At 42.4% G+C, this 27,742-nt stretch overlaps 1 protein-coding gene across 4 annotated transcripts in view; it reads right to left on the bottom strand.

Moving 5' to 3' along the window:
- The window catches only part of BCL2L14 (BCL2 like 14), a 54,020-nt gene extending 35,527 nt beyond the window's left edge, over positions 1-18,493 (bottom strand). For 3 of the 4 annotated variants that reach the window (XM_060658353.3, XM_060658356.3, XM_060658357.3), the window contains exons 1-2: positions 18,459-18,493; positions 16,496-16,550 (exon numbers count right to left, since the gene is read on the bottom strand). The gene's annotated coding sequence lies outside the window, so the exon portion shown is untranslated. Of the gene's footprint in view, positions 1-3,769; positions 3,996-16,495; positions 16,551-18,458 lie in introns of those variants that run through there. The other variant, XM_060658354.3, reaches the window with a different exon arrangement.
- Positions 18,494-27,742: the final 9,249 nt, after the last annotated feature.

Here is a 27,742-nt window from a genome sequence, read left to right as displayed (position 1 = left end):
GCGGTCTCTCTCTCAAAAAACAAAACCAAAGTAATGAAACAAACAAACCCGCTTTGTCAAGTTTGTATGTGGATACAAAGAATTAGTGTGTGTAAATCACTTAAAATAGTGCATGGTAGATGATAAATGTGCAAGAAATATTGGCATTATTCTTTATTACAATTATATTATTTTAATAGGTTACCTTTTTGTAAATAAATATTAGCGTTTATAAAAGCAACCTCATCAAATGCAGCAATTAAGAAAACTAGTGACATACAAATATTTGGCTTAGCACAAAAGCCACCCTTTTATACACATATATATGTATATGGTGTGTGTGTGTGTGTGTGTGTGTGTGTGTGTGTAAAGTATATATTCTGTAAGATATGAAGACTGGAACCTGGCTGGCTTTCCCAGCACCAAGCACCATGCCTGACACATGTAAGTTCTCTATGAATATTTGATGAATGAATAAAAAATGATTATAGAACTGCCAGATAAAATGCAGGACATCCTATTAAATTTGAAGTTCAGATAAGCAAATATTTTTTAGTATAAATATGTCCCAAATATTGTATGGAACATGCTTATACTTAGAGCAAAGTATTTGTTGTTTATCTGAAATGCAAACTAAATTGGATGTCTCGCATTAAAAAAAAATTTTTTTGATGTTTATTTATTTTTGAGAGAGAGAGACAGAGCATGAGTGAAGGAGGAACAGAGAGAGAGGGAGACACAGAATCCGAAGCAGGATCCAGGCTCTGGGCTGTCAGCACAGAGCCCGACGCGGGGCTTGAACCTACGAACCATGAGATCATGACCAAGTCAGACACTTGACCAACTGAGCCACCCAGGCGCCCCTGGATGTCATGCATTTTTATGCAAATCTGGCAACCGTATGCATGTAAGATGTTGAGAACTGAGGTAAAAGTAAGTGACTGAGATGGACCAAGGGAGAGAGTGAGCAGCCTGAGAGGAGCAGGAGAATAAGCCAGAAAGAGTGAGGCAAGAGCAGGATAGGTGGTCAGAACTGGGAGAGCCCACTTGGTGTGGCAGGAGGCGAGCTCAGGCAACAGCCCAGAGCTGGACTGTGTCCCGAGAGAAGTGATCAGGTTTTAAAATGGAAGCTTCCTTTTGAATTGGGCCGCTCAGGATGGCTCTGGGCAGGGAAGGCACTCAGGTCCTGTGGGAACTATGTCCTGGGTGGGAGAGTGAGCCCTCTCCTCAAGCCATACTATGCTTCTGAAGAAACCTGCACGTAAGTTAAAAAACCCCAAACCTTTCTAACGTAGTGGGACGACTTTAAAATTGTGTGTGTGCATGTGCACGCATGCGTGTGTGTGGCACTGATTGAGAGAAGTGGGGTCTGACCTCTTTACGAAAAGAGTTTGCTAGATGCTGACTCAGGAGCAAGAGCAGAAAAGGGGAAAATTACTGAGGTCAAGATGGAGCACACAGTCTTTCCACGTGAAAGAAGAGACTTTTGTCGTGTTACAAGCTAGAAAGGGACGGAGCCCTTGGCCCAGCCAAAGGGCAAGTCTGAAAATGAGAGAGAAGCCGAAAGCATCACAGGGCTCAGGTATTGGCCCAGATGAGGCAGCCCTACGGTGGGGGGGGGGGGGGGGGTATTGGAGGTGGGGAGTCTGTGACCAGCGCCCGCAAAGCACTGGGCTAAAATAAAATAGTGGAGACATGAAAGTGTCAGTTCAGACACGTTAAATGCATTTGACAAGCGTAGGGTCTTGCCCTCTACTGATCCTCATTGTAAACGAGGGGAGAGCCGTTAACTTTATAGCTAAGGCTTGTTTTAAAGCAGGATTGCGTTAGTGTATCACCTGTTGGGTCCCTTCTGCTCTCAGCTATTCCTGTGGAAAGTAAAAGCCCAACTTTTTATTTATTTTATTTTTGTTTTCAATATATGAAATTTATTGTCAAATTGGTTTCCATACAACACCCAGTGCTCATCCCAAAAGGTGCCCTCCTCAATACCCATCACCCACTTTCCCCTCCCTCCCACCCCCCATCAACCCTCAGTTTGTTCTCAGTTTTTAAGAGTCTCTTATGCTTTGGCTCTCTCCCACTCTAACCTCTTTTTTTTTCTTTCCCTTCCCCTCCCCCATGGGTTTCTGTTAAGTTTCTCAGGATCCACATAAGAGAGAAAATATATGGTATCTGTCTTTCTCTGTATGAAAAGCCCAACTTTTGAATTTATGGAAACTCACACCATAAATATTCTGCATGTGGCCGGAAGGAAGCCCTGGGTGCCCCCCCCCCCCCCCCGGCTGGTTCAGAGCCTGGACTGGGGGATCGGCTACACGGTAAGACCCATGAGGCTTATTCTAACTCAGTGACTCAGGATCCTCAGCCCTGCTGCTCCACCCTCGGTCTATATCCACTCTCCTTATCCATAACAAACCACGGCAAACCTACTTTCACAAGCAAGGTCCGAGAGCGTTGGCCTCTCTTCCCTCTCTTACGGGTCCTCCCTCCCCTCACCCCTCCTAAATGGCCAAAGTCCCCCGGTGTCCCCTCTCCCTTTGGGAGCCCCTGCCCAGAGGGCTGTGTGGGCGGCACTGTATGTTCAGCTGGGAAGTCCGAAACTTCGGGAAGGTCCTCAGCTCTCATCACCAGACGGACACACTTCTGGGGATTTCTAGCGGTGGATTCACTGCTGAGGCTGGATTTCACTTCCCTCCCCGTGGCAGGTAACGGACAAGCACGTGTGCCTCTCGTGGTTCCGGCACGGAGGCTGCCGTGACTGGCGGCCGAAGCGAGCCTGACAGAATTGAGCTCAGTTTGCCGCGTGCGGGTCTGCCCGGTGCGAAGGCCAAGGCCGTGGAGGGCTCAGCCCACGAGCCCACTTCCACCAGCTCTGGATGTACAGATGAGGCCCGGGTGCCACGCGCACCTGTACACAGACACTCATCCCCCAGGGGGTTCCCAGACCTAACTGTCAGCTGAATTTTGTCTGGTTGCCTCGAGCCTTCCCTTCAGCACCCTGTGGCCCCTGTGCCCTTCAGAGGCTGTCTTTTCCTTCCTCCCTGAACTCCAGACAGCTTTATACCTCCATGCCTCTCCCCTGTTTGCCATCTCCGAGGAGGACACGTTTTGTAATCCTAATGGTGAAATGAGCTAAAAATATCTTCACTTCCCACAACAGAAGGGAACCTGAGAGACAGAGCCTTAGAGCACTTCAGCTATACAAAAGGACTGAGGCTCTAACAGGGCAGGGGGTGGGGGTGGGGGTGGGCTCAGACAGGAGGGAGCTTTCTAGAGGGGAGGGAGAGGGATTTCCCATTTTACCTGGGCCTTGCCAGTGAGGGTCTGCCAGAGCTAGACCACGTTCCCACAAGGTGCCCAGGACCCTGGGTGCAAACCCGGGGATTCCCATCCTCAGCCCCCTCCCTGCTCTAGGAGACAGCACCTCCCTGGGCTCTTGGCCCCTGACCGGCTGTCACTCCATCATACACCTTGTCCTACAATGAGAGAGGACTGCATAGTGTTATACATGATCCAGCCAGTTACATATGCTTAACTGAGCTATTTCAAACCTTCTACAGCAAAGGAGAAATGAAAGAGAAACCTAATACTTCTTTCTCTCTCCTTTTTCTGGAAACCCCAACAAACTAGATTCTTCGCTGTCATTTGGCTTCCGAGTTTACATGTTAAGAACTTTTTAATAAACCCAGTAAACCTCTCCCCTGGTTGGATTTGCCTCCTTTAGCAAACCCAGGACTGAAAACCCAGACTGGGTCCTCCTGGGAACACTGGTGCCCCCTGGTGTTACCTGGGAACGCAGCTGTCAGTGGTTTTTCCTGCTTCAGGTCAGGTAGGCAGCAAGGTATTTCTGTACCTGAGTCTCTCTCCACAAAACTTAAGAGGAAACGTTCACCCAGTCTTCTTGGCTTCTCATTTAGGGAGGCTCATGTGACCCAAGATCCCATCTGACTGTAGCTGCTTCAGGTTTGGGACTAGTAAGGCTGAAGGGAGGCTTACGGAAGGACTACACTTCCTGGTTAAGCCCTGCCCCCAGCTTTTTAACTGAAGGAGGGGTTGACCTTTGCCCATGCAATTTGACTAAAAGTAGTTCTACCTCCTTTATCAAAAACTCTCACTGCCCTTTGGGGCAATTAGGTGGGTGTTTTCCTGATAGTTCTGCAAGTTCTTTACATTTCATCAGGTTAACAAATGTTTACTGACCACCTAATATGTACGTGGCAGCTATTGTAACGCATTTAATCTTAAAGACACTGAGAAGCAGGTGTTATGATTCCCATTTTACAGATGAGGAAACAGGCTCAGGGAAACACGCTGTATTTTGCTAATGGTCCCTGCCAGTTGAGCTGAGATCCGAACCCTGGCTCTCCTAGCCTCACACTGTATCATGTTACTTCTCCTCTGTGACTCAAAGATTATATTTCAAATGGAACCACTGGCAAGGCTTTAAAGACTGACTCTAACCCCAGCCATAGAAGCCACAAAAACTCATTTTCCCCCACAATTTTATTTTATTACTAGTTTTTCAACGTTTATTTATTTTGAGAGATGAGTACAGAGAGAGAGAGAGAGGGGCAGAGGAGGGGGGGGGGGCAGAGGATCCAAAGCAGGCTCCATGCAGAGCCCGATGCAGGGCTCAAACCCATGAACCATGAGATCATGACCTGAGCCAAAGCCTGATGCTTAACCAACTGAGCCACTCAGACGCTGCTCCCGACCCCCCTTTTTTTCACACTTTAAAGATAGAATTCCCTATGTATATGAAAGAAGACAGTTAAATATGATTTCACATTCTATCCAGATTCTTAACTGAAAGAGACATTTATGGCCATATGTGTGATCTTGAAACCTTGAGAGCTGGCCAGTAAAACAAGAAGGTGAAGGAAGTGTGAGGTGGGGAAAGAGGAATTAAGGCTAATTTCATAAAAGTGAAGGAAGAATTGGCCGTTTAGATGTTAGGCAAACAGGTCCATGAGAAACAAATGGACGGTGGTTATGGGAAAGTTAGTTCTATGGTGACAAAGTGAATTTTAACCAGAAAACTAATATTTATTGCACATAACGTGTGCTAGTTAGCCAACTTAAGGAGTATTAAAATATTAAGAATGGCTTTTCTTTTTCTTTTTTTTTCTTTTGAGAGAGAGAGAGAGAGAGAGAGTGCACATGCGTGCAGAAAGTGGGACAGAGGGAGAGAGAGAGAGAGAGAAAGAATCCCAAGCAGGCTCTATGCTCAGCGTGATGCCGGGCTCCATCCCAGGACCCTGGGATCATGACTTGAGCCAAAATCAAGAGTTGGACGTTCAAACAACTGAGCCACCCAGGAGCCCCTAGAATGGTTTTTCTTTAAAAAAAAAAAAACAAAAAAAAACAACTTAGTCTTTTTTTTTAAAGAATATTCATTTGAAACAGTTCAAGAGTCAACAATTGCATACCACCAATAACTAAGTCACATGGTACAGACTACAGTTGTTATTGGCGTTCAGAGTTACATAACTGAATGACACTGGCTTCAGAAACGACTTAGAATCCCACAAGGTCTTGGCAAGGTTAAGTACAAACACAAGGAAGGGGCAACTGGCACAAGGAGGCAGGCTCATTGAGGACAGAGAACGTCCATTAATCATTCAACCTGGCAACTCCCATAACAAGCTAGCACATAATAGGGATGGAACTCAAAACTTGTTATATATGAAAAAAAACCCCAACCCAACCCACATTTTTCCTGATTCTAAAAAAACACAGCGTTGTAGAACACTTGTAAAGTGTAAAATAGCATAGATAAAATAAAGACCATCATGATCCAGTCATTCAGTGATCAATGTTATTAAAAATGTGGCTTATTTCCTTCCCTCTATGATAATAACCTCTAGCTACCTCCCAAGCGTCTGCCCGGCCCTCTGCCCTTCCCTTTCTCACTGCTTCCAATTACGCACTTCTCCGAAGGCACCCTTGCAGCCGGCTGGACAAAATGACCTCTACCCTAAATAATCATATCCAACTGGACAAGAAGTGGATGGTCTATGACCCAAGTTGGGCCAATTCAATTCCGTCTGCCTGAAATTTGGAATTGTGTTACAGAGAGTCTAGCTACCTCCACTGGGTGTTTCATTTGGGAGGTCGTGTTTGGGTCCTGTGCAGCAGAGGAGAAAAAGCTGGCAGGCAGAAAAAGCGAGGAAGGAACTAATCAGGAGAGAACTGGGGAGAAATAAGGAGAGAAGCAATAAGCAATAACTGAGAGCTCTCCACTGGCCACCTGGAGGCTGGGAGACTCCTCCCCCCCCCCTTTTTTTTTACTCAGCTGATTTGAGTGTTTCTTTCAACCAGAAGGATTCCTGAACAAACACAATGTACATAGTTTTACATAGTTAAGATGTTATCATAGTTTTGCGGCTTGCTTTCTTTTTTTTTAAGTCGGCTCCACACCCACCGTGGGGCTTGACCTCATTCATGACCCTGAGATCAAGAGCCCCATGCTCTACCAACTGAGCCAGCCAGGCGCCCCTATGACTTGCTTTTTGCACTTAACGTCTATCATAAAGTTATCTCCCTACCAACAAACGTATTTTGTAAATAGGATATTCAAGTTTTATTTATTTATTTTGAGAGAGAGAGAGAGAAAGAGAGTGAGAGAGAGAGAGAAAACACGAGCAGGGGAGGGGCTGAGAGGGAGAGAGAGAGAATCCCAAGCTGGCTCTGTTGTGGTGCTCGAGCCCACGAACCATGAGATCGTGACCTAAGCCAAATCCAGAGTCAGACACTTAACCGACTGAGCCACCCAGGCGCCCTGTAAAGAGAATTTTTAATGGCTGTGTAAGTCCAGTGAATGGAAGCCCTAAGATTATTCAACCAGGCATTTTTAAAATGTCTATTTTCATGTGTTCACTGTTATAAATAATGTTGCAGAGTATAGTTTGCCCATATTTTTTGGCAAACTGTATCTTTGCCCATATTTTGTATTGTTTACTGAGGAATGAGTCCTAAGAGTTGAATTATTGGCAATGGATATTTTTGAAATTGTTATTTTTATTTTCAATTTGCATTAATCTTGGATTCTGGAATTTATTGAAATTATTGTGGGAAATATGTCTAAGGGAAAAATCCCTAAGTGTTTGGATGTATGAATAAAAAGCTCATCATCATGGGCACCTGGGTGGCTCAGTCGGTTAAGCGTGCAACCCTTGGTTTCGGCTCAGGTCGTGATCTCATGGCTCATGAGTTCGAGCCCCACATTGGTCTCCACGCTGACAGCACGGAGCCTGCCTGGGATTCTCTTTCTCCTTCTCTCTCTGACCCTCCTCTCTCTGTCTCCCAAAATAAATAAACTTAAAACATTTTTTTAAATAAATAAAAGTGAAAAAAAAATAGCTCATCCTCAGGAAAACTTTGGGGTTTTTGCCCATCTTTGTGAGTATAGAGTGACTATCAAATAAGAGTTGAAAGTCCAGATGTACAGATTTTAGAGTGGATAACATACTTCTCTGGGGCTCTGACTCTCATTCTTATTTCAATCTCAATGATGCAACTGAATGAAATATGTCTCCTTTGTTAAATTCATGCCTATTTTATTATTTTTGGTGCTACTGTAAATGGGATATTGTAAATGGGATTGTTTTTTTTTTTCATTTTCTTTTTTCAATAGTTAACGTTAGTATGTAGAAATGCAGCAGATTTTTGTATATTGAGTTTTGTATCTGAAACTTTATTGAATTCCTTTATTAGGTCTAACATGTTTTTGTTTGCTTAGGTTTATTTATTTTGGGGGAGATGGCAAGTGAGAAAGGGAGGGGCAGAGAGAGAGGCAGAGAGAATGCCAAGCGGGCTTTGCACTGTCAACAGAGCCTCATAAGGGGCTCGAACTCACGAACCATGAGATCAAGACCTGAGCTGAGATTAAGTCAGACATCCAACTGACTGAGCCACCCAGGTACCCCTCTAACGGGCTGTGTGTGTGAGTGTGCGTGTGTGTGTGTGTGTGTGTGTGTGTGTGTGTGTGTGTATTAGGCTTATAATATGTCATCTACAAACAGGGGCAATTTTACTTCTTCTTTTCTTATTTGGATACCTTTGATTTTTTCTTCTTCTTGCCTAATTGCTCTGGCTAGGACTTTGAGTATTATGTTGAATAGAAGTGGCTAGAGTGCATATCCTTGTCTTATTCCTGATCTTAGGGGAAAAGCTTTCGGTTTTCACCATTGAGTATGATGTTAGCTGTGGGTTTGTCATATTTGTCCTTTATAATGTTGAGGCATGTTCCTTATGTACCCAATCTGTTGAGAGTTTTCATCATGAAAGAAATCGAATTTTGTCCAATGTTTTCTCTTCATCTACTGAGATGATTGTATGCTTTTTATCTTTCATTTTGTTATCTGGTGCGTCACATTGATTTGTGGATGTTGAACTATTCTGGCATCCCTGGAAGAAACCCTACTTGGTTATAGTGTATTGATTCTTTAAATGCATTGCTGAATTTGTTTTGCTAATATTTTTTTGAGGGTTTTTGCATCTATGTTCATCAGGAATATTGGCCTTTAATCTTCTTTTCTTGTAGTGTTCTTGTCTGGTTTTGGTATTAGGGTAATGTTGGTATTATAAAATGAGTTTGGAAGTGTCTCCTTGTCTTTTCTTTTTTGGGAGACTGAGAAGGATTGGTATTAATTCTTCTTTAAATGTTTAGTACACGGGGCGCCTGGGTGGCGCAGTCGGTTAAGCGTCCGACTTCAGCCAGGTCACGATCTCGCGGTCCGTGAGTTCGAGCCCCGCGTCAGGCTCTGGGCTGATGGCTCGGAGCCTGGAGCCTATTTCTGATTCTGTGTCTCCCTCTCTCTCTGCCCCTCCCCCGTTCATGCTCTGTCTCTCTCTGTCCCAAAAATAAATAAAAAACGTTGGGAAAAAATTAAAAAAAAAAAAAAAAAAAAAAAGAATAAATGTTTAGTACAATTTACCAAAGAAGCCATCTTCATTATCTTTGCTGGGAGGTTTTTGAGTACTGACTCAATCTCTCTAAGAATGGCTATTGGTTGGGGCACCTGGGTGGCTCAGTCAGTTGAGCGTCCGACTTTGGCTCAGGTCATGATCTCACGGTTGGTGGGTTCGAGCCCCGTGTCGGGCTCTGTGCTGACAGCTCAGAGCCTGGAGCCTGCTTCTGATTCTGTGCTCCCCCTCTCTCTCCGCCCCACCCCTGCTGTACTCTGTCTCTCTCTGTCTTTCAAAAACGAATAAACATTAAAAAAAAATTTTTTTAAAAAGAATGGCTATTGGTTGTCCCCCGAACCTTTGTGATTATCCATGCTCTGTTCTTAGTGGCTCCCAGAACTTGAAGGTGTGCCAAAACCTGTCAGTGTCTCAAAGGGGAGAATCATAGTTTGCATCTAGATTGGACGCCAAACCCTCTGGCAGCAGCTGGGAAAGTATATAATTAGGGCCCTTCCAGTAGAAATTGGGAGATGGGCTTTTTTGCCTGCCTCCCTCTACACTGGACCTAAGTATATGTCTGTGAAGGTGGGCTGTTGGCTATAGTTCTATGGGATTTGTGAGTGCAAGGCCTGTTGGCTTTCAGAACCAAGTGATCTGGGGGCCTGTCCTTTCGTGGCATCTGCAAAAGCTAGGGTGCCAGCCATGTGTGCAAGTTCCTTCGAGAGAGATACTGGTGATTTGGAGTGGGCTAAAGGGAGAAGGCAGAGGCAAGCCGTGTTAGCTATCAGAGCGGGGTGATTTGGCAGCCCAGCCCTCAGGCGGCAGCCTTAAAAGTTGGGGCCCTAGATGTGTTGACAAGACCCTTCCAAGGAGATACCAACAACTTGGTTTTATTATTGGAGCTGGTAGGAGAGAGAAGGTGGGGGAAGTGCCCACCAGCTCTTTCAGGCTCCAGGAAGGATTGCAGTTCACACTTAGATGTGTGCTAATTAGAAGCAAGACCCTCAGGCAGCAGATAGTAAAGTGTGCACTCACTCTCCTGGGTGAGACTCAGAGATGAGAATTTGTGCCTGTTCCCTCTGCTCTGAGCCCCAGGGCATAGTCACAGAAAGTACTTGCAGGTCTGTTAACAACTGCTTCTTTGTTTGCTATAGTTGTGTAGATGTACTGTTGTTCTCTTAAGATGCTATGTAAGCCCCAAGTTCTAGCCACCCTTTTGAGTTACTCATCACTGAGTTTCTCCCATGTGTATGTAAGCTGTATGTGTTAATAAACTTGGCTTTGTTTTTCTGTTGTGAATCTCCCTTTGTCTAATTTACAGGCTCCCAGTGGAAGTACCCAGGAGGCCAAAGAAAGGGTTTTTTTTTCCCTCCTGTACACCTGCAAGGAGATGCTGTAAGTTGGGGTTAGAATGTCTGAGCGAAGACAAACCAAAAGAATTGAGGTGCTGTTTTGGGGGTCTTGCTATGACTAGAGGGAAGATGGATGGTGCTTTTGGAACAGGGATCACAGTGGCACAGAAGCAGAGTATAGTTGTGACAGCACGTTTACACTACTGTGGCTTTTGCTAAACACTCCTGATAAACAAGGAGAACCTCATACTTGGTGCTAATGTCATCACTCAAGTCAAAGGAGGCAATGGTGATAAATTTTGCTTACACTTGACTCTTGCACTTGGCAGACAAGAACTGGTTAGTCTCCTAGAAGCAATGGGAACCCTGGGAGAAAGAATTAATGTTGACCTTGGTGTAGAATTTGTGATCATGAAGATAGAAATCTGGCCTAGCCAAACATTGCCTTGTAGGCTGAAGAGAGGCAGGTTTTCATGGCCACAGGCTCCCACAGGCGTAAGGATGACATCTGTAATTTACCCAGACTTTATCAATGATTCCCTCAGCTATGGAATAGGTACTTGTTGTTATACCCATGTTACAGATGAGGATTTTGATGGCACAGGGAAACTGAGAAAAAGTGCCTAGTGTAACACGACCAGTGTGGCAATGTCGGGATTTGAGGAAGCCTAGACCACCAGGCTTCAGAGTTCAGGAAACGAACCACCAAAATTGACTGTCTTCTTAATACTTATTGTGTGGATCTATCCCTGATCATCGATGCTTTTCAATCATCTTTTTGATTTTCTGGACTCACTTTTACTGCTGTTGAGCTTGGTATACAGAACAAGAAGATTGGTGTAGATGAAAACACGAAGGTTTTGAAGTGGATGAAAAGATATTATTGGATATCCTTTCAATGGAATGCTGGAACCTTTGGACATTATTTGATTTTACAGATGTGTGCGTCTTTGCTTGCTTCTGATGGGGTTATTTTACAACTCTGTAGAGACAAAAGCTGACTTACAGGAGACTGATAGTAATACAAAGTGTTCCTTCCATTAAAATGCAGATGGGCTCCTGTGGAATGGGGTTGTTAATTGTCCTGTGGATATTGACCTGTTTTTCCAGTTTGCCTCTATTTGTCAATTTATTCCAGCATTAAAAAAAAATTTTTTTTATGTTGATTTTTGAGAGAGAGACAGGGAGAGAACATGAGTGGGGAGGGACAGAGAGAGGGAGACACAGAATCCGAAGCAGGTTCCAGGCTTTGAGCTGTCAGCACAGAGCCCGATGCGGGGCTTGAACCCATGAACCATGAGATCAGGACATGAGCCAAAGTCAGATGCTTAACTGACTGAGCCACCTAGGAGCCCCTGTTCCAGCATTTCTTAACTGACTATAAATGCATGGTAGTTTAAGTTCTCCTTTGAACTGGTTGTAGTATTATACCAGTCCCACCACCCATTAATGAGGTAAATAAAATATTTGACACATATTCTTTTGTATTATGTGGAAGTTGAAGAAAGATTCTCTATGACCACATTCTAGCCAGGCTCCTCTGAGCCCTTTTTTGACTAGGCCTCAACCTTGGCCTATAAAGACTTGAGTGAAACACTAACATAATTGCCAACAGCATATGGCCACATCCCAACAATGACCTTAGCTAGGCCCCCTTAAACTGCCTGCCCGAGAAAACTCAAGGATCACAAAAGAACTTAGTTTGTTCGAGACAGCACCTGAGCCCTGGGCCCCTGTCTGCCAGTGTCTGTGGGAGGGCAGGAGCCTAACAGACCCAGATGGTTTCACATGGACTAGACCTCCTTTCTTGTAATTTTTCACTCTGTTCTGCTCTCTGGGTCTCTACTCCATTCTCCCTTTATTTTTTTTTCTTTCTTTTTTTTTTTTTTTAACATTTATTTATTTTTGAGACAGAGAGAGACAGAGCATGAACGGGGGAGGGGCAGAGAGAGAGGGAGACACAGAATCGGAAGCAGGCTCCAGGCTCTGAGCCATCAGCCCAGAGCCCGACGCGGGGCTCGAACTCACGGACCGTGAGATCGTGACCTGAGCTGAAGTCGGATGCTCAACCGACTGAGCCACCCAGGCGCCCCTCCATTCTCCCTTTAAAATACACATTCACCCTGTGCAAATCCAAGCTTAGTTCAGTTCACGGTAGACTCTTCCCTATTGCAGAGTACATCACTATTTAAAATCTCCTTACCACTTTACCTAGGGCCCAGCTTTGTTTATTTTACCTTTGAAAAAATTATCTCCTAACATTGGCTAAAATCACTTAATTCTCTGCACTTCATGTTCCTTTCAGATTCCTCTTTAATTGTCTAATTGATTGAGAGGCATTGGGATAGAGGTCTCAAGGTTCTGGTATTGGTTGTTTTTAATGGCTTAGTTAATAACTCATTTACAAATAATATAGTACCATAAGGGCTCAGGCTGTGTAGGCAAAGAGTTTGGAGCTGAATCCTGATTCTGCCTCTTATTGGGTAAGTAGAAGGGAATGATCTGGAGAAGGAAGCAAAGGGAAGACATTTGATTTTGAGGTCAAAAGGAAGTCCTTACATGAGCTCTCACTTTAAAAAAACACACATAGGGGCCTCTGGGAGGCTCAGTCAGTTAAGAGACCAACCGACTCTTGATTTCAGCTCAGGTCTTGATCTCACAGATCAGGTTTGAGCCCTACATTGGGCTCTATGCTGACAGTGCAGAGCCTGCTTGGGATTCTCTGTCTCCCGCTCTCTCTTGCCCTCCTTGTTCTCTCTCTCTTTCTAGAAACAAATTAACATTAATGGGGCTCAGTGGGTGGGTGGCTCAGTCAGTTGGGCGTCCGACTTCGGCTCAGGTCATGATCTTGTGGTTCGTGATTTCAAGCCCCGCGTCGGGCTCTGTGCTGACAGCTCAGAGCCTGGAGCCTGCTTTGGATTCTGTGTCTCCCTCTCTCTCTGCCCCTCCCCTACTTGTGCTCTGTCTCTCTCTGCCTATCAAAAATTTTAAAAAAAGTAAAAAAAAAAAAAAAAGATGAACACATATAAAAGGTGTCCAAAAGAGGTATTAAAAAATTATTCTGTCACTTGTTAAAATGATAAGGTAGACAAAATTCAGGACTAGGTACTGAGGTTCTGCAGTAGGGCAGGGACATTGGGCTTAGCTCTTAATTTAACAACAGGCAAAGTGGGACTTCCTAATGGAAGGGGTCAGTGGATAGAACATTGCCAAGAAGAAGAATCACGAATAAGGGGGAATCTGGCTAACCCGACCTGATAGGGTTCTTGCTGGAGGCAGGTCAGGGCAGCCAGACATTCCCTGGGGGATGGTGGGGAAGGAAGAATCTGGTCAGATATCAAGGGGGATCTTCTATCAAGGGTGGGAGATTCTGGCTAAACTGACCTGAAAGGATTCTTGCTACAACTGGACTCTGGGAGAGCATACCCAAGGATGGGGCCCTCAACGGGCTCAGAGGAGCCTGGCTGAATGAAATTCAGGCAAGAAGAGAGTCTTTGTCAGTGGCTAGGACAGAGAGCAAATACAAAAGAGGGGAACTGGCCTGGAGTGAGGGTCAGTCTCTGCTGAGGTCCTTGAAAATATGAATGACAGAAGAAAGGATTTTTTTTTTTTTTTTTAAGATTCATTTCCAACAACAGAAGGGAGAAAGAAGACCGGACCACTCTGGTTCAATTGGACTTCTCTCTTCTCTTACCAAGGAAAACAGTCTCAGTTGGAAGGGTCTGAGGCAAGCTGAAGTTTTCAGTCAAGAGGAGATGACAGAGGTGTGTTCAACAGGGCAGGGAGACGCAGGGCCAGTGTTGAGTGGAGCCTGATGCCTGGAGATGATTTGCGTAGTTTTCAGGGAGCTGGCATGCCTCCCAAAGCTTCACCTGTGGTAATTCCCTGCCAAATCCTACACCGCGTTAGTAAAAGGATGATTTGTGAGCTGTTAGAATGGGGGCTTCTGCGTGTTCGCTGAGAGGCCATCAGGGCAGACTCATCCCATCTCCCACGGGGCAGGGGGTTGTCTTTGATGAAGTGCACGTTTGCTCCAGCACGGTTTTTGACAAAGATGCTCGTGAGACGCATGTGAACAAGTTGGAGAATTGCAGTCTCGATGACGTTGTAATTGCAAAACTTTCTGGATATGTTTATACTCATTTATACTTGAAGCGTGTGCTGATGCAATGAAGGGCCTGATCTCTCTGGGTCATTTTCCTTTTTTTAAAAAAAGCTTGCTTATTTATTTTTTGAGAGAGATACAGAGTGAGTGGAGGAGGGGCACAGAGAGGGAGACAGAGACAGAGAGAATCCCAAGCATGCTCCACACTGTCAGCACAGAGCCCCACGTAGGGCTCTAACCCAGGAACCACGAGAACATGATCTCAGCCAAAATCAAGAGTCAGACACTCAACCTACTGAGCCACCCATGTGCCCCAAGATCGTTTTCTTTTTCATCTCCTTTCTTCCCTAAGTGTCTGAGCTTGGGCAGATCGCTAAACTTCTCTGGCCTTTCAATATTATGTAAAAAAATGCCTCAATCTATGTATGACTACCTGAATAATTGGTTCATATATGCCTAGAGGGATATAATTTACCTCTGAGTTCTGTCCTTGATTCTGTTTGACATTTTTTGTGATTGACTTAGATAATGGCAAGTTTCTAGATGATGCAAAGAGGTGGGAAAGCATATGAATGAGTTCTGGCCCCAGAATCGAACAATCTTGGATATGAACCTTGGGTCTGTCACTTCCCGATTGGATGTTGAGCAAGTCTCTTAACTTCACTAGCCTTGATTTTCTTTTCCCTTAAATGAGAACGATAGTAACAACAACAACAATCACAAAAGACTTCGTGTAAAGACAAAACTACTATAGAAGATACTACATGAAACACATTTAGTTAATGAATCCTCCACTAACCATTAGCTGTTCATGTTATATTATTACTAAGCTGGGAACAGGAACGTTGGATAACATATCATGTTTCAGAATTATTGTAGGGTGAAACCAGGAGCTACTACCGAGAATCTAAAAGGCTTATGAACAACCCAGCATCTGGGATTCACTAATCCACTGCATGCGAACAGAATGGGAATGACCTGGTTTAAGAGCAGCTCCTGTCAAAAGCCTTTTAGGGGCTTTAGGTGACTGCTAGCTCAGAATGAATTGATGTGGCATGGCATCCAAGAAAGCTGATGTCTTAGGCTGGGTGAATGGGAGGGCAAAAGAAGCTACAGTTTAACAGTATTCTCACCCTAGTAAGGGAGAGCATGCCCACAGAGCTGTGCTCAGTTCTGCCCTTGTGTTTTTAACAAATGTTTATTTATTTATTGAGAGAAAGAGCACGAATGGGGGCAGGGCAGAAAGAGAGAGAGAGAGAGAGAGAGAGGGAGAGGGAGAGGGAGAATCCTAAGCAGGCTCCACGCTGCCAGCGCAGAGCCCAGTGCGGGGCTCGATCCCATGAACTGGGAGATCTTTACCTGGGCCCAAATCAAGAGTTGGATGCTCATCCGGCTGAGCCACCCGGGTGCCCTGCTCTTCTGTTTTTTATTGAAGAAGTAAGGTAGGAAGCTAGACTACCTGAGTTCAAATCCTTGCTCAATGAACTCGGGCAAGATATTTGATCTCTCTGTGCCTCCATTTTCTCATCTGTAAAATGGGAATAATAAAACTTGTACTTATCTCATAGGGCTGCTGTGAGGAGTCCATGGGATGTAAAAGTAAATATGTCATGCTTCCAAAGGTGTCTGGCTCATAGTAACTGCCAGTCTAAGAAGGACATTGTCAGTATCCCAACATGACACGGTCAGAATGGTGAGGGGTGCAGAATCAGTGTGACAGGCAGAATAGTGAATGGATTATCCTCCTCTTATCCCCCTACCTCCTGTCCCAAACACATATGCCACTCCCTTGATATAGGCAGGGCTTCACAGGTTTGGACTGTTGCCTAAATTGGAATGCTCAAGCTCACACCCTATCGGGTCTCTAGCACCAGACGTTAGAGATCATTTAGTTTAGGGCCCTCATTTAAAATATGCTCAAGGTCAAGTAGGAAGTTGAGAGCCGAGGTCCTCAAGCCCATGTCCTCTGCTTGTTTCACTCCCTACCTGCCTCCTTCCCTCCATCTGCTTGTCAAAGTCTTGCAAGTCCCAGCTCAACTCCCACCTCTTCTTAGAAGTCTTTTTTCAGATCCCCCAAGGTGAACTGGTCTACACTTTCCCCATAGCTACACCATGGCAAGCTCTGAACATTTTTTATAATACTTACCAGTCTTCTTGGTATTAGAATTCACCATCCATGCTTCTGTCTTCGCCCGGTTTGCCTGAAGAACAAAGAGACAATTTACTCACTTTGCATGGGCACTGTGTTCTGCTTACGTCAAGGCCATCATGAAACGCTCATTGACTTGATTATTAAGGTTGTGTAATGTGGACCATTTATCCTAGAAGAGAGAAGATTTAGCAGAATGGAACTGGGCCTCATGGGGAGGAAGGATTAGATTTAGCTGCTCCGTTCCAGAGAACAGAACGAGGACAAGCAGTAGAAGTCACCAGGGGGCAGATCTGATCTGTTTGGTTGGAGAGAATCCTTCACAGGACAGGCTTTTATTTATTTATTTATTTATTTATTTATTTATTTATTTATTTAAGTTTATTCATTGAGAGAGAGAGAGAGAGAGAGAGAGAGAGAGAGAACATGCACCGGGGAGGGGCAGAGAGAGAGGAAGAGAGAGAATCCCAAGCAGGAATCCCAAGAGAGCCTGGCAGGGGGCTCCATCTCATGAAAACAGGAGATCATGAGCTGAGCCAAAACCAAGAGCTGGACATTTAACCGACTGAGCCACCCATGTGCCCCATGACAATCCTTGAATAAGGAGATGGGTGTCTCATGAGAAGTGAGATTCCATCAGTGAAATTGTTCAAGCAGAAGCGTCATGACCGCCGTCGGGGATGAGGAAGACAGGAATATAGGATACATCCCTGAGATTCCCTGTTGGCTCTCTGTGTTTCAACATCATAAAGATCTTGGTGCCATGTTAGGGTTGACGTGTAGTCGTCAGAGACACAGTATTATGAGGGGTGCACTAACAGGTTTGAGACCGAGTCCAGCAGACCTGCGCCCATGTACAGTTGGGTCTCAACTTGGCTCTCACCAGTCCAGTGTGCAGAAGGGACGGTACCTCCACAAAAAGCCAGCTCCTTTCCCCACTCCCTGTGTTGCTTGCAATATGCCCTCCCTCACCTTTCCCCGTTCTGCTCATTTCTGTCCTGTGCACCTGCAAGGTCAACTTCATGCTGAATTTTACTACAGTGAAAAGTCCTGAGTGTCTCACAGTTGTGTGCTGAAACCTCTCAGCTTAGCCTTGGGGTGTAGTGTTATATTCAAACCTTTTCGAGCATTTCCACATAAAGGCCCTGAATCCATCTTTTCTAGGCTCTTAGCCTTGGAGCTATAGTTTTTCTATTTCTTCTGGCCATTCCATTCCATTTTCAAAGTATGGGTCTAGCTGTTACTTTTCTGGCTGGGTCCCAGGTAGACTTTTGTAAGCTTCCAGCCACAACCTTTCCATTTTCATGGGCTTGTCACCGTCAAGTAGGCACCCCTCTGGTATTGCTCTCAGGATCCCGTTTTCCCCATTTTGGGGACTCCCATCTAAGACTCTCCCCAACTGCTGCATACCCAGGTGTTGATTGTGATCTCCCATTGACCCCTCTCCCCCAAGGTCTACCTAGTTTTCTTTACAACACGGTTTGGCTTCCTACCCATGGCCCTGAGTTCCTCTGGCATCTAGCCTCGTTCGTAAGGTTCTCGCTCAGACGGTTCAGGTCAGTAGAATATCCACCATTCATCAGCCTGATACGTTTGCAATCTCCAAAGTATCTACCTTCATAACGTTCATTTCTAGGTAATATCAAACTTAAGAGTGTGTTCTATTTCAAAAGTTCATTTGTTTTTTTTTATTTTAAAATTTTTATTTATTATTTATTTGTTTATTTATTTATTTATTTAGAGAGCATGTAAACATGGGGAGAGGCAGAGGGAGAGAGAGAGAGAGAGAGAGAGAGAGAGAGAGAGAAAATCCCAAGCAGGCTCCCTGCTCAGTGTGAAGCCGGATGTGGGGCTTCATCTGATGACTCTGGGATTATGACCTGAGCCAAAATCAAGAGTCAGATGCTCAACCCAGGCGCCTCTCAAAAGTTCATGTGTAAAGGACTTGTTTAGAACTCACATTTTTTTCCTTGCCGTAATGTTCTTCATGGTGGTTAGTTTTGCCAGGCCAGTCCAGGAGAACCCATCTAACCTTCAGGATTAGGCTGGACTGCCAGGACCACAGAATGATTAGGAGTAATAATAGTTGAACAGAATACAATTATGGAATAGAACAGTGTTTCTATGGGGAAATATTTTCAGAGTTCTAACTAAGAATGCTGGGATTCCTTTAACTGCCCGCAGTTTGCACCCTTAGTAAAAGAAAACAGAGCCACTGCAATTTAGGGAGGGGTTACTCTGCACCAGGCGGGGTAAACTCATTATGTGACTTATATGGTTTCATCCTCATGTCAACACTAATGGAGAGTGGTGTTGGTACTGCTATTAATCCACCTTTTGAAGATGAGGGAATGGAGGCCAAAAGAACTGATCTCAGTGACTTTGGACAGGAATTCTGGTAAAATAAAATCTGGTGAGTGCTAGGAAAGGCACAGGGATTCCAGAGGACGGAAGGGGTGAGAAGAGAATCAGATGGGGCGACAGAGGGAGTAAAGGTTGAGTCAGGGCTGGGGAAGGTGGAGGCAAGTGGCTGTGGACATGACAGGCAGATTGGCTCCGAGTAGGACGGTTATAGACAATATATATTCTCTTCCCCTGTGACATGTCTTTGGCAGACCCTGTTGGAAGGTGCTTGAAACAACAGAGAATAGCCACGGTCTGCCTATGAGAAGGAAGAGTGGCAATAGTTAGTTTCAGTCCTGGAGGAGATCCAGCATGATCCCTTCATGGAGCCCTTCATGGCCCCAGCTGTTCATTACCCCCTGTGCCCGTGTGCCTATGACTTTGTGCCCTCCCTTCAAGACTAGGATGCTCTGCCTTGTCCTTCGATTCTGGGCTAAGTTGTGTACCTTGCTTCAACCCTTACAATATGAAAGTCAGGACTGAAGCCCAGGCTTGGGGAACTTTTGTCCATTAGAGCTTGCTTTCTTGTACACACTGCATAGTAGCCATAACGACATGTCCAGGCCCGCCTGATGAGGCTGAGAGATACATGGAATGGAGTCCCAGCTGACCCAGAGGGATCCTGCCTTGATCAGCTAAACCCCACACATGAGCGAGGCCAGCTAAGATCAACAGAGCCACCTGGTCTGTATCAGCTGAACCTTGCAGACTTCTGAAAAATAAGTGGTTTTATTTAATTAAACAAATCAAACTTTTAATTTTGAAATCCATGTAGATTTACATGCACTTGTAAGAAATAAAGATCCCATAAAAAAAAAAAAAAAAGATCCCATGCACCCTTTATCCAGTTTTCCTCAATGGTAACATCATGCAAAACTATAGTACAGTATCATAACCAGGATAGTGACATTGGCAGAGTCAAGATACAAAATACTTTCATCAGCATAAGGATCCCTCATGTTGCTATTTATGACTACATTCCCTTCCCTTTTGCTCCCACCCTCTCCATAACCCCTGGAAACCCCCAATCTATCCTCTGTTTCTATTATTTTGTCATTTCAAGGATGTTATATGAATGAAATCATATAGGATGTAACCATTTGGAATTGGCTTTTTTTTTTCACTGCATAATTCACTGGAGATATATACCTATGTTATCACATCTGTCAATAGTTTATTATCTTTTACTGCTGAGTAAAGTGTTCCAAGGTATGGATGTACTACATTTGTTTAACCATTCATCCATTGAAGGACATCTGGGTTGTTTCTAGTTTGGAGCTGTCATGAATAAAGCTGCTACAAACATCGGTGTACTATTTTTGTGTAAATGTAAGTCTTCATGTCTCTGAGATAAATGCTCAGGTGCTCAATTTCTGGGTCATAATGGCAGTTGCATGATTAGTTAAAAAAAAAAAAGACCCTGCCAAATCCTACCCTTTTACATTACCACCAGCAATGTATTGGTGACCTATTTTCTCTGCATCTTTGTCAGGATTTGGTGTTTATTGTTGCTACTTTTTATGTTTGCCATTCTGGTAGGTAGGTCATGACTTCTTATAGTGGTTTCAGTGTGTATTTCACGGATGAGGCTGAGAGATACATGGAATGGAGTCCCAGCTGACACAGAGGGACCCAGCCTTGATCAGCTAAACCCCACACAGAGGGAGGCCAGCCAAGATCAACAGAGCCACCTGGTCTATACTAGCTGAACCTTGCAGACTTCTGAAAAATAAGTGGCTAATAATGAAGAACATCTTTTCATGTGCTTATTTGTCACCTGTATATCTGCTCTGGTGAAATGTCTCTGTGTGTGTTTTGTCTGTGTTCTAACTGGATTGTTTGCTTTTTTTTACTGTTGAATTTTGAGAGTTCTTAATATATTCTAGATACTCATCTGGTTTTCACATATTTCTCTCCTACTCTGTACCTTGTCTTGTTATCTTCACAAGGTCTTCCACAGAGCAAATGTTTTAAATTTCGATGAAGTCCAATTTATTAGCTTTACCTTTTATGGATCATGTTTTGGGTGCCAAGGCTAAGATCTCTGCCTAGTTCTAGATCCTGAATATTTTCTCCTACTTTTTCTAAATGTTTTACAGTTTTACATTTTACATTTAAGTCTGCGATCCATTTTGAGTTCATTTTTGTATAAGGGGTGAGATTTAGGTTGAGGTTCATTTTCTGATCATGGCTGTACAATTACTCCAGCACCATTTGCTGAAAAGGCTATCTTTTCTCCACTGAGTTGCTTTTGCACGTTGTCAAAAATCAGTTTGGCATATTTGTGTGTATCTATTTTTGGTTTCTCCAGTATGTTCTATTGATCTATGGGTCTATCACTCCACCAATACCATACAATCTTGATTACTATGGATTAATTCCTTCCACTTTTTTCTTCTTCTTTTTTTCTTTTAGAAAGAGAGAGTACAAGTGGAGGAGACGGGCAGAGAGAGAGAATCTTAAGTAGGCTCTATACTAGCATGGAGCCCGATGCACGGCTCATCCCATGACACTGGGATCATGACCCAAGCCGAAATCAAGAGTTGGATGCTCAACCAACTGAGCCACCTAGGCACCTCTTTTTCTTCTTTTTAGCTATTCTAGTTCTTTGCCTTTCCATTTAAGTTGTAGAATAACTGCCTATATCTATAAAAAAATCTTGCCACGATTTTGATAGGACATGCATTGTATCTTGAAATCGATTTAGGGAAAATTGACATGTATCCTTATCCATATTCTATATTCCGTTTATGTTTATCTATCTTGATCTATATTAGCTATATCTTATCACTATCTACTTGTGTTCATTTATCTTTATCTACATATCTATATTTCATCTATATTGAATCTTCTAGTCCATGAACACACTATGTCTCTCCATTCAGATTTAAAAAATCTCTTTGATCAGCATTTCAGCATAAAAGTCCTGGGTATGTTTTGGTAGATTTACATCTAAGTGTTTCATTATTTTTGGGGTGATTGGCAAATGGTTATAAATATAAAATGGTTATAAATATAAAATGGTTATAAAATATAAAAATTATATTTTTTTAGTTTTGGTGTCCACATGTCCACTGCTAGTATACAGACATAAAATTGGTTTTTGTATGCTTGTCTTATATCTTGTATCTTTGCTGAACTTAGTACTAGGAGTTTTTGATTTTTTTTTTCTTTTTGCTTTGTTTTCTTTTTTCTTATTGCACAGGCTAACACTTCCAGCACCATGTTGAATAAGAGTGATGAGAGTGGATATCTTTGTATTATTGCTGATCTTGGGGTGGGGGAAGCATTCAGCCTTTCACCATTAAGTATAATGTTGCTGTAAGCTTTTGGTAGATGTTCTTACCAAATTGAGGAATTTCCCTTCTATTCATATTTTTCTGAAAATTTTTACCATGAATAGATGTTGAAATTTGTCAAATGTCTTTTCTGCATCAATTTACACGATCATGTAATTTTTCTTCAATAGCTTGTTAATATTATACTGATTAATTTTTGAATATTGAAATGGCCTTCCATCCCTGGAATAAACCCCATTTGGTCATGGTGCATAATTCTTTTTATGTGTTGCTAAATTCTATTAGATAATATATATATATTTTTTTAAGGATTTTATATCTATAATCAAGAGGGATATTGGTCTGTAGTTTTCTGGTTTTCTGCCTTTGTTTTTGGTATAAATCAAGCAAATTGGGAAATATTTCTTCCTTTTCTATATTCTGAAGAGATTGTGTAGAATTGGCATTAATTCTTCAAACATTTAGTAGAATTGTCTAGTGAAACCATCTGGGCCTGGAGATTTCGTTCTTTCTTTTAAGTTTATTTATTTATTTTGAGAGAGAGAATGCTGAGGGGGAAGAGAGAGAGGAAGAGAGATAGAACCCCATGCAGGCTCTGCACCATCAGCACGGAGCCTGATGTGGGGTTTGAACCCATGAACCGTGAGATCACGACCTGAGCCAAAACCCAGAGTCAGACGGCTAACCAACTGAACCACCCAGGCCCCCCATGAGATTTCTTTCTTTTGAGTTTTAAAATTATGAATTCAACTTCCTTATAGTTATGTGGTTATTCACATGGCTTATTTCATTTTGAGTGAGTTGTGGTGGTGTGTGTGTGTGTATGTGTGTGTGTTTAGGAATTGGTCTATTTCATCAAAGTTGTTAAATTTATGAGTGTAGAATTGTTTCTAGAATTATCTTATTATCCTTTTGATGTCTACAGGGGCTATAGTGAATCTCCTATTTTATTCCCAATATTGATAATTTGTGTCTTCTCCCTCTTTTTCTTTGTTAGTCTTGTTAGAAGTTAGTCAATTTCATTCTTCTTTTCAAAGAACCAACTCTTGATTTTCTCTATTGTTTTAAATTTCATTGATTTTTGTCCTTATTATTATTTTTAATTTAATTTTTTATTTTTTTAAATTTACATCCAAATTAGTTAGCATATAGTGCAACAATGATTTCAGGAGTAGATTCCTTAGTGCCCCTTACCCATTTAGCCCATCCCCCTTCCCACAACTCCTCCCGTAACCCTCAGTTTGTTCTCCATATTTGAGTCTCTTCTGTTTTGTCCCCCTCCCTGTTTTTATATTATTTTTGTTTCCCTTCCCTTATGTTCATCCGTTTTGTCTCTTAAAGTCCTCATATGAGTGAAGTCATATGATTTGTCTTTCTCTGACTAATTTCACTTAATATAATACCTTCCAGTTCCATCAACATAGTTGCAAATGGCAAGATTTCATTCTTTTTGATTGCTGAGTAATACTCCATCGTGTATATATACACCACATCTTCTTTATCCATTCATCCATCAATGGACATTTGGGTTCTTTCCATACTTTGGCTAAAGTTGATAGTGCTGCTATAAATATTGGGGTGCATGTGTCCCTTTGAAACAGCACACCTGTATCCCTTGGATATATGCCTAGTAGTGCAATTGCTGGGTCGTAGGGTAGTTCTATTTTTAGTTTTTTGAGGAACCTCCATCCACACTGTTTTCCAGAGTGGCTGCACCAGCTTTCATTCCCACCAACAATGCAAAAGATATCCTCTTTCTCCACATCCTCGCCAACATCCATTGTTGCCTGAGTTGTTAATGTTAGCCATTCTGATGGGTGTAAGGTGGTATCTCAACGTGGTTTTGATTTGTATTTCTCTGATAATGAGTGATGTGGAGCATTTTTTCATGTGTAGGTTGGCCATATGGATGGCTTCTTTGGAGAAGTGTCTATTCGTGTCTTTTGCCCATTTCTTCACTGGATTATTTGTTTTTTTGTGTGTTGATTTGATAAGTTCTTTATAGATTTTGGATACTAACCCTTTATCTGATATGTCATTTGCAAATATCTTCTCCCATTCTGTCAGTTGCCTTTTAGTTTTACTGATTGTTTCCTTTGCTGTGCAGAAGCTTTTTATTTTGATGAGGTCCCAGTAGTTCATTTTTGCTTTTGTTTCTGTTGCCTCTGGAGACGTGTTGAGTAAGAAGTTGCTGTGGCCAAGATCAAAGAGGTTTTTTCCTGCTTTCTCCTCGAGGATTTTGATGGCTTCCTGTCTTACATTTAGGTCTTTCATGTATTTTGAGTTTATTTTTGTATATGGTGTAAGAAAGTGGCCCAGGTTCATTCTTTGGCATGTCACTGTCCAGTTTTCCCAGCACCACTTGCTGAAGAGACTGTATTTATTCCATTGGATATTCTTTCCTGCTTTGTCAAAGATTAGTTGGCCATACGTTTGTGAGTCTATTTCTGGGTTCTCTATTCTGTTCCATTGATCTGAGTGTCTGTTCTTGTGCCAGTACCATACTGTCTTGATGATTACAGCTTTGTAGTATAGCTTGAAGTCTGGGATTGTGATGCTTCCCACTTTGGTTTTCTTTTCAAGATTGCTTTGGCTATTTGAGGTCTTTTCTGGTTCCATACACATTTTAGGATTATTTCTTCTAGCTCTGTGAAGAATGCTGGTGTTATTTTGATAGGGATTGCATTGAATATGTAGATTGCTTTGGGTAGTATCAACATTTTAACAATATTTGTTCTTCCTATCCAGGAGCATGGAATCTTTTTCCATTTTTTTGTGTCTTCTTCAACTTCTTTCATAAGCTTTCTACAGTTTTCAGTGATTAGATTTTTCACCTCTTTGGTCAGATTTATTCCTAGGTATTTTGTAGTTTTTGGTGCAACTGTAAATGGGATCGATTCCTTGATTTCTCTTTCTGTTGCTTCATTGTTGGTGTATAGGAATGCAACTGATTTCTGTGCATTGATTTTTATCCTGCAATTTTGCTGAATTCATGACTCAATTCTCGTAGTTTTTTGGTGGAATCTTTTGGGTTTTCCATATAGAGAATCATGTCATCTGCGAAGAGTGAAAGTTTGACCTCCTCCTGGCCAATTTGGATGCCTTTTATTTCTTTGTGTTGCCTGATTGCAGAGGCTAAGACTTCCAATACTATGTTGAATAACAGTGGCAAGAGTGGACATCCCTGTCTTGTTCCTGACCTTAGGGGGGAAGCTCTCAGTTTTCCCCATTGAGGAGGATATTAGTGTTGGGTCATTCATATATGGCTTTTATGATCTCGAGGTATGCTCCTTTTATCCCTACTTTCTTGAGGGTTTTTATCAAGAAAGGATGTTGTATTTTGTCAAATGTTTTCTCTGCATCTATTGAGACGATCGTATGGTTCTTGTCCTTTCTTTTATTGATGTGATGAATCACATTAATTGTTTTGGGGATATTGAACCAGCCCTGCATCCCAGGTATAAATCCCACTTGGTCATGGTGAATAATATTTTTAATGTATTGTTGGATATGGTTGGCTAATATCTTGTTGAGGATTTTTGCATCCATGTTCACCGGGGAAATTGGTCTATAGTTCTCCTTTTTAGTGGGGTCTCTGTTTGGTTTTGGAATCAAGGTAATGCTGGCTTCTTAGAGTTTGGAAGTTTTCCTTCAAGAGAATAGCTGTTAACTCTTCCTTAAATGTTTGGTAGAATTCCCCTGGAAAGCCATCTGGCCCTGGACTCTTGTTTTTTGGCAGATTTTTGATTACTAATTCGATTTCCTTACTGGTTATGGGTCTGTTCAAATTTTCTATTTCTTCCTGTTTCAGTTTTGGTAGTGTATATGTTTCTAGGAATTTGTTCATTTCTTCCAGATTGCCCATTTTATTGGCATATAATTGCTCATAATATTCTCTTATTATTGTTTTTATTTCTGCTGTGTTGGTTGTGATCTCTCCTCTTTCATTCTGGATTTTATTTATTTGGGTCCTTTCCTTCTTCTTTTTGATCAAACTGGCTAGTGGTTTATCAATTTTGTTAATTCTTTCAAAGAACTAGCTTCTGGTTTCATTGATCTGTTCTACTGTTTTTTGTTTTTTTGTTTTGTTTTTTGTTTTTTTGTTTCAATAACATTACTTTCTACTCTAATCTTTATTGTTTCCTGTCTTCTTCTGGTTTTGGATTTTATTTGCTCTTCTTTGGCGTAAGGTTAGGTTGTGTATCTGAGATCTTCCTTCTTTAGGAAAGCCTGGCTAGCTATATACTTTCTCTTATGACCGCCTTTGCTGCATCCCAGAGGTTTTGGGTTGTGGTGTTATCATTTTCATTGACTTCCAGATACTTTTTAATTTCCTCTTTAACTTCTTGGTTAGCCCATTCATTCTTTAGTAGGATGTTCTTCAGTCTCCAAGTATGTACCTTTCCGTATTTTTTCTTGTGGTTGATTTTGAGTTTCATAGCGTTGTAGTCTGAAAATATACACGGTATGATCTCGATCTTTTTGTACTTACTTTGGGCTGATTTGTGTCCCAGTATATGGTCTATTCTGGAGAACGTTCCATGTGCATTGGGGAAGAATGTATATTCTGCTGCTTTGGAATGAAATGTTCTGAATATATCTGTTAAGTCCATCTGGTCCAGTGTGTCATTCAAAGCCATTGTTTCCTTATTGATTTTTTGATTAGATGATCTGTCCATTGTTGTAAGTGGGGTGTTGAAGTCTCCTACTATTATGGTATTACTATTGATGAGTTTCTTTATGTTTGTGATTAATTGATTTATATATTTGAGTGCTTTCACATTTGGCGCATAAATGTTTACAATTGTTAGGTCTTCTTGGTGGATAGACCCCTGGATTATGATATAATGCCCTTCTGCCTCTCTTGATACAGTCTTTATTTTAAAGTTTAGATTGTCTGATATAAGTATGGCTACTCTGGCTTTTTTTGTTGACCATTAGCATGATAGATGGTTCTCCATCCCCTTATTTTCAATGTGAAGGTGTCTTTAGGTCTAAAGTGGGTCTCTTGTAAACAGCATATAGATGGATCTTGTTTTCTTATCCATTCTGTTACCCTACGTCTTTTGATTGGCGCATTGAGTCCATTGACGTTTAGAGTGAGTAGTGAAAGATATGAATTTATTGCCATTATGATGGTTGTAGAGTTGAAGTTTCTGGTGGTGTTCTCTGGTCCTTTCTAATCTTTGTTGCTATATATATAAATATATATAATCTTTTCTCCCCTCAGAGAGTCCCCCCTTAAAATTTCTTGCAGGGCTGGTTTAGTTGTCACAAACTCCTTTAATTTTTGTCTGGGAAACTTTTTATCTCTCCTTCTATTTTGAGTGACAGCCTTGCTGGATAAAGAATTCTTGGCTGCATATTTTTCTGATTCAGCACACTGAATATATCCTGCCACTCCTTTCTGGCCTGCCAAGTTTCTGTGGATAGGTCTGCTGCATACGTGACCTGTCTTCCCTGGTAGGTTAGGGACTTTTTTTCCCTAGCTGCTTTCATGAGTCTCTCCTTGCCTGAGTATTTTGTGAATCTGACTATGATA

The sequence above is a fragment of the Panthera onca genome, chromosome B4 (assembly GCF_046562875.1).
Source record: "Panthera onca isolate mPanOnc1 chromosome B4, mPanOnc1 haplotype 2, whole genome shotgun sequence".
NCBI lineage: Eukaryota > Metazoa > Chordata > Mammalia > Carnivora > Felidae > Panthera > Panthera onca.
Note: the sequence above shows the minus strand (reverse complement) of the source record. Positions and strands in the feature narration are given on the sequence as shown.